Raw genomic sequence first — 7,172 nt, forward strand, 5'->3', positions numbered from 1 at the left:
ATGACCGTAAGAACCATATGGCATCCAGGGTGTACTCTCGAGGCATTATAATCATTTTACTTATGTCTTTTTGGAGAGATTTATGCCTTACAGTCTGAGAGATCGGATGTGTGATGAGTTTGATCACCTTTTGTAGAGTATGAGGCATATTTTCATGCCTTGTCCAGATATTCCTATACTAGTATTTCTATCAAGTATGAGAAGATTCAAAAGTTTGTGAAGAACTTAGATGTTTCTCTTCAGTTTGGGGCATCTTTTCAGAACATTGTAGATCACACCAAGATGACAATGGGTATTCTTAGAGAATCTTAGAGAGGCATCAAGAAGGTATGCCATTTTTGTGAGTTTAGAGCCCAAACTCCTCAAGACAGATTTTAAAAGTTCTAATGGGTATCATAGAGGGCTAGTGCAGGCGACCTTATAGATTTAGGTGGTGAATCCTCTGGTTCAGCGGTACAGAGTGGCCGTTTGAGCCCAATTATACCTTCTCCTATTGAGGCAGGCCATAGAGGTTTCTTTGTGTGGGATGAGATTAGCTATGTAGCCAAGAACTATTCTCATTGTGTGATTAGAGATACTCCTATTTTAGCTGTGAGAGGTAGGGGTACTACTAGAGGTGTGAGAGGCAGAGGTAGTGGAGCCTGTGGTAGTGGTCGTTGGACTACCCATCCAGTTAATGGTCGTGGTTATAGTTATGCTATACCTATCAGAACAGAGGTAGAGGCTTCTAATGTTATGATCACAGGTATTGTCCCTACTTATTTTAGATCTACATCTGTGTTATTTGATTGCAGATTAACTTTTTCCTATGTGTCTATGTATTTTGCTTTGGGTTTTGATTCATTTAGTGAGCCTCTTGCCATGCCTATTTGTGTATCTATCCCAGATATTATTTAGTGGTAGATCAGGTGTACCAATATTGTGTTGTGAATTTTTCTGACCATGAGACTTGGTTAGATTTCCTTGTATTACATATGGTTGATTTTGATGTTATTTTGGGTGTGGATTGGTTGGTTCCTTATAATGTTGTCCTATATTATTTTGCTAAGACCATGACTTTGTTTTCACCGAGTATGCCAAGGATAGCTTGGAAGGGTGTGCTTCACCCAGGCCCTAATGTTAGGCTCATAGATTGGTTGAGAAGGGATGTCTATCTTATTTGGCTTATATTCCAGATACTAGTGTTGCTTTACCTATTTTATTGGATTCTATTCGTGTTGTTCATGAGTTTATAGATGTGTTCCCTACGAATTTGCCTAGTATGCCTCTGGATTGTGATATTGATTTTGCTATTAATGTTGAGCTAGGAACCAAGCCTATTTCTATTCTTCTTTATAGGATAGCCCCAGCCGGGTTAAATAAATTAAAGGATCATTTGCAAGAGTTGTTTGATAAGGAATTTATCTGATCTAGTATATCGCTTTGGGGTGTGCCTGTTTTGTTTGTGAAGAAAAAGGATAGGACCATGCATATATGTATTGATTATCAACAGTTGAACAAGGTGATGGTCAAGAACAAGTATCCTCTTTCTCGTATTGATGATTTATTTGATCAACTTTAGGTGTTGTGGTGTTTTCAAAGATCAATTTGAGATCCGGTTATCATTAGTTGAGGATTAGAGATTTGGATATTTTAAAGACATCTTTACGAACTCGATATGGTTATTATGAGTTCTTAGTCATGTCTTTTGGGTTGACCAATGCCCCTACAATATTCATGGAGTTGATGAACTGCATGTTCCGACCGTATCTCAACTATTTCGCTATTGCATTTATAGATGATATATTTTTTTTCCAAGAGTGAGGCTGAGCATGAGGAGAATTTGCAGATTGTGCTTCAAAAATTGAGAGATGAAAAATTGTATGCTAAGTTCTCTAAGTTCAAGTTTTAGTTGGAGTTTCCTTCTTTCTTGGTTCATGTGGTGACTAAAAAGGGTATTATGGTTGATCCAGCTAAGGTTACAGCGGTTCATGATTAGTCTAGACCTACTTCGCCTATCGAGATTTAGAGTTTTTTTGCTTGAAAAGTTATTATCGTTATTTTGTTGAGGGTTTCTCATCTGCTGCAGCTCTATTAACCAAGTTGACTCAGAAGAAGATTTCTTTTCAGTGGTCCGATGCTTATGAGGAGAGATTACAAAAGCTCAAAGATTTATTGACTTCAGCTCCTATCTTGACTTTGCCCAAGGAGGGTGTAGGTTTTACCGTCTTTTGTGAAGCTTCAAATGTTGGGTTAGGTGTGCTGTTGATGCAGGAAGGTAAGGTGATTATGTATGCTTCTCGTTAATTAAAGCCCCAAGAGAGAAATTATCCTACCCCTGATTTGGAGTTCTACGCAGTCGTTTTGCTTTGAAGGTGATGAGGCACTACTTGTATGGAGTCCATTATGAGATTTTCTCAGAATATCGTAGCCTTCAGAACTTCTTCACCTAGTGATATCTTAATATTAGGCACGTTGTTGGCTTAAGTTGCTTAAGGATTATGACTTGACTATTCTCTACATTTGGTCAAGGCTAATGTGTCTGTGGATGCCTTGAGCTAGAGGTCGACTAGCATGGGTAGCTTGGCGCATCTTTTGACCCAAGAAAGGACTTAGAGGTTTAGTATTTAACTAACTAGATGGTTAGGCTTGATATTTCAAAACCTGGGTATATTTTGGCATTTGTGGAGGCTAGGTCTTCTTTGATAGAGTAGGTTTGAGATTATCAGTTTGATGATGTAGGATTGAGATAGATTCGAGATAAGGTGTTGAGTGGTGAGACTAAGGAAGCCTTATGTGATTCGAATAGTATTTTTAGGATTGGGGGCCGAGTTTATATATCTAGTGTAGATGATTGGATTAGATTGATTTTGGAGGAGAGCCATTATTCCAGGTATTTTATCCATCCGAAAGTAACTAAGATGTATCATGATTTGAGGCAGCATTACTGGTGGATGGTATGAGGAAGGATGTAATGGACTTTGTAGCTCGTTGCCTTTGTTGTCAGCAGGTGAAGGCCAAGCATATGAGCCCTGGTGGATTGCTTCAGAGGTTACCTATTCCTTGAGTGAAAGCAGGAGCGCATCACTATGGACTTGTGACTGGTTTACCTCGCACTTCTTATGGTCTTGAAGTGTTTGTGTCATAGTGGATCGATTGACCAAGTCTGCTCATTTCATTTTGTTCCAGGTTTTCTTCAGTGTTGAGAGTTTAGGGCGTATATATATTTATGAGATTGTGCGTCTTTGTGGTGTACCCATGTCTATCATTTCAGATCATGGTTCAGTGTTCACTTCTCACTTTTGGAAGACTTTTCAGGATGAGTTGGACACTTGAGTTGATCTTAGCACAATACTTCAGCCCCAGATTAATGGTCAGTCAGAGTGGACAATCTAAGTTTTAGAGGAAATGCTCGTGCATGTGTGATAGTTTTTGGGGACTAGTGGGAGCAATATTTGGCTTTACTAGAGTTAGCATATAATTATAGCTACCATTCCAGTATTGACATGGCTCCTTTTGAGGTATTTTATGGTAGGCGATATCGCTCTCCAGTGATTAGTTTGATGTTTTTGAGATTAGACCTTGAGGTACCGACTTGGCTTCGTGAGTCTTTAGATAGCGTTTGGGTCATTTAGGATAGACAGAGTGGTTCAAAGTAGGTAGAAGTGATATGCTGACTGTAGACTTCATGCCTTTAGATTTGGTGTTGGTGACCGTGTTTTCCTTCGAGTTTTACCCATGAAGGGTATGACGAGGTTTGGGAAGAGGAGAAAGTTTAGCCCCAGGTATATCGATCTATTTGAGATTCTTTGGACCGTTGGTGATGTGGCTTATGAGTTGGCCTTGCCCCCAGATTTATAAGTTAGTCATCCAATTTTTCATGTTTCTATGCTTCGTTGTTATAGTCCTAATAAGTCTTATGTCACACTTCAGGAATCGGTTCAGTTAGATGAGCAGTTGCCTTTTGTTGAGGAGCTTTCTCCATTTTGGCTAGGGATGTTAGATAGTTGTGCTCTAGAGTTATCCCTGTAGTTAAGGTTCAATGGCGACATTGAACTATAGATAAGGCTACTTGGGAGGTCATGTCTGATATGCATAGTTCTTATCCCCAGCTCTTCGTTGAGTTAGGTATTTCTTTGCCTTAGTTTGAGGGCAAACTAGATTTTTAGTTGTGAATGATATAACGACTTGAAATTTTGATGAAATATGTGAAATATGTGTTTTTGTGTGATTTGACTATTTTAACCCTACTTATAGTTGCATTATGGTGTTTCTGGGGTATGGGGTGATTGAAAGGGTTCCTGGTGTATTTTGGTACTATTTATGCGATATCGTGGTTTTTTGTGGTTTCAAGAGCCTTATTATGGACTTCTTTGGTTATCTTTTGATCTGTGCGATGGATGGTTGAACGAACTGCGCCACCAAATCCAGAATATTGATTTTAGGTCGTAACATGTTTGATGTGGTTTGGTGGCTGTTAAATCTCATTTCGACCCTCGGTTCAAAAAATTATAATTTGGGATTTCGAGAGTCAACTCTGTGAAAATGATATCTTTTTGAATATCTGGTATCGCCATTGAGTCCGGAGCTTTGAATTCAGTGTGGTTACATAGTTCATTTGCATACACAGAATTCTAGATGAATCCCAACGGCTTGATGTAAGTTTCAGCTGTCAGCTGATGCAATGTTAATCGCAAGCCCTGGCCGCGATTGCGACTCCTTATGCAGAGGATATTAGGCCTGCATATCAGTTTGTTTGGTTCGGTTATAAAAGTTATCGATTTTACTTGTTCATTATCGGTTTGTATACATGCTAAACCGTTAAAGATCCATTAAGATATTGTTTAATCGGTTATCGATCGTTATCGGGTTAACCTTTAACATTCAAAGTATAATTTGAAGTTGAGGTAACTATCAAAAACTAAACAACTCAAGTAACCATACATCAAAGTTCAAGAAAAAAACAACAACACATACAGTAATGTTTATCTTTTTGGGCAATCTAAATTAGAATTGAGACTTGAACACAAACTTTATCTATGAAATGACCAAGCAAAATTTAATGTCTTTTTAAATCATAAGCCAACATATGGCTATAGCTTGCAGCAGTCTACACTTTGCATTTTGCATCCAAAACAAAATACGAACAATTCAAACTGTCACACAATTTAAAAACTAAGTTCAAACTCTAAACATAGTACTAATAACTACTCAATCCTAATGCGAGTGCGACGATGCTCCATCCTATCCAAACATGCTCCATCCTATCCAAACAACACTCAACATGCTTCATTAAACAACCTGGCCCAATTTTCTGCGTGTAATTATAAACATTACCACAATGAACACACCTTACTTTGCACCGTCCATCATTATCTACTTCTAGAGTTTCATAGTGACTCCAAATATGTGATCGGGCTTTAGGTCTACGAAGTAAAGGCATTGTGAAACCTAATTAACAAAGAAACAAAGATATTAGAAACACATAGTTATTTAGTAATGCAATTAATATACAGAGCCATCTGGATAAGAAAGTGTGAACTATGAACATAACAAAGCTTTCGTATCAGAATGTAACTATATAGTAATTAGTAACTATTTGGCATCTCTAACTAGAAGCCACTTTGTCGATTCACCATAAGTAATCTACAAACCAACTTTTCAAAAATTAGGAACCGTGATTCTAGTAAAAACATACACATTACACCATAAGTAATCCATTCACTTCTGACACTGAGATAACTTTTTTCGTTGCTCCAAAATTTAGTAGATGATTTCGAATTGGGAAAGTTGAGGGAAAGAAAGTCAGTTTTGTGAAATGTGGAGTTCGATTGGTGAATGCAGCAACAACAATACAACAAATGTTGTATTTGTTTGACATAAAAGGAATAATCCATTTTGGTATCTCTGGCAATGCTAACAGTTCTATGCATATTGGAGATGTCACAAACCTATGGCAACTTGCATAAACAGGGCTTTGGGATTGGCTGAAACCAAATGCAACTATGGAATCAACTAATTTTGTTCAATTTTATTTCAAGAGCTATAATGACCCAAAAGGAGAGAAAAATCAATTAGGAAAAGTTGGGTATAGCACTGAATAGTTTTTCTCAATTGTAGGGAGGTCAATGTACCTCCGAGACCAGTTTAGTTTAACATAACCAAGAACTGGATGAATTTAGCCTCTCATTTGTAGGGGATAAAACTGGATCAGTGTGCAAATTCAACATTGTGCCTACCAGAAAGGCCAAAACTAGTAGTCAGGCTGAAGGAAGCTACTTTAAACTTTTTCAATGACAATGCAGCTTACACAGTACACACAATTCCTTTTCAAAACTTTTGGGGTTACATCACTTGACATGGAAAGAGTAGTTGTAGTAACGACATGCTTGTGAAATAGATACCCAGTTATTGCAATTCGTGGACTGTCAGATTTAGCAGGTAGACAAAAAGGGGACAACACAATCGGATTAGTTGGATCTTTAGCAGCTATAATTACAGCTAATGTTGTTATTGATTTATTAAGTCACTACCAAGAGATTATATTTCTGGAACATTATCATAAGTAATCCACAAACCAACTTTCCAGAAACCAAAAACCATGATTCTGGTAAACACATACACCATAAGACATAAGTAATCCATTCACTTTGTTTGTTCAATAAACAAGAAACTAATTTTTTTTCATATTCATATCATGCCACAACCATATTAATATTAGCAAAAATCAAATATGGTAAACACGTTTTACCCCAAAATAGTAATTTAATAATCCAATCCACCTCAATAAATCTAATAAACACAATCACCAAATTTAAGGTTATTTTCTTACCTTGTTCAAGTTTCTATATGTCATCAATGCTAGGTTCTTTTCTAAGTTTACCCAAATCTAAAGAAATTAAAATAACAAATCAAGACTCAAGCAACAAAAATATTAAATAAACAATTCACCAAAAGTAAGATTTTTTTCTAACCTTGTTCAAGTGTGATGCCCCGAGAGTACACCCTGGGCATCACATGGTGCTTACAGTCCCGAGGGACCATAAGCTAACCCATAAGCTGGTACCTGCTATGAGCATCAAGTAAAATTGATAATAAAAGATCATACATATAATTTAACTGAGGAATTCCATAAGGTTTTAAATCATAGTTCTGACAATATCTATAAAACAATACTGATAATACTGAATAAA

At 37.1% G+C, this 7,172-nt stretch overlaps 1 pseudogene; it reads left to right on the forward strand.

The window, feature by feature from the left end:
* Positions 1–288: 288 nt before the first annotated feature.
* LOC124885785 lies at positions 289–6,548 on the forward strand (annotated as a pseudogene).
* Positions 6,549–7,172: the final 624 nt, after the last annotated feature.

This window comes from Capsicum annuum, chromosome 7 (assembly GCF_002878395.1).
Source record: "Capsicum annuum cultivar UCD-10X-F1 chromosome 7, UCD10Xv1.1, whole genome shotgun sequence".
Lineage (NCBI taxonomy): Eukaryota > Viridiplantae > Streptophyta > Magnoliopsida > Solanales > Solanaceae > Capsicum > Capsicum annuum.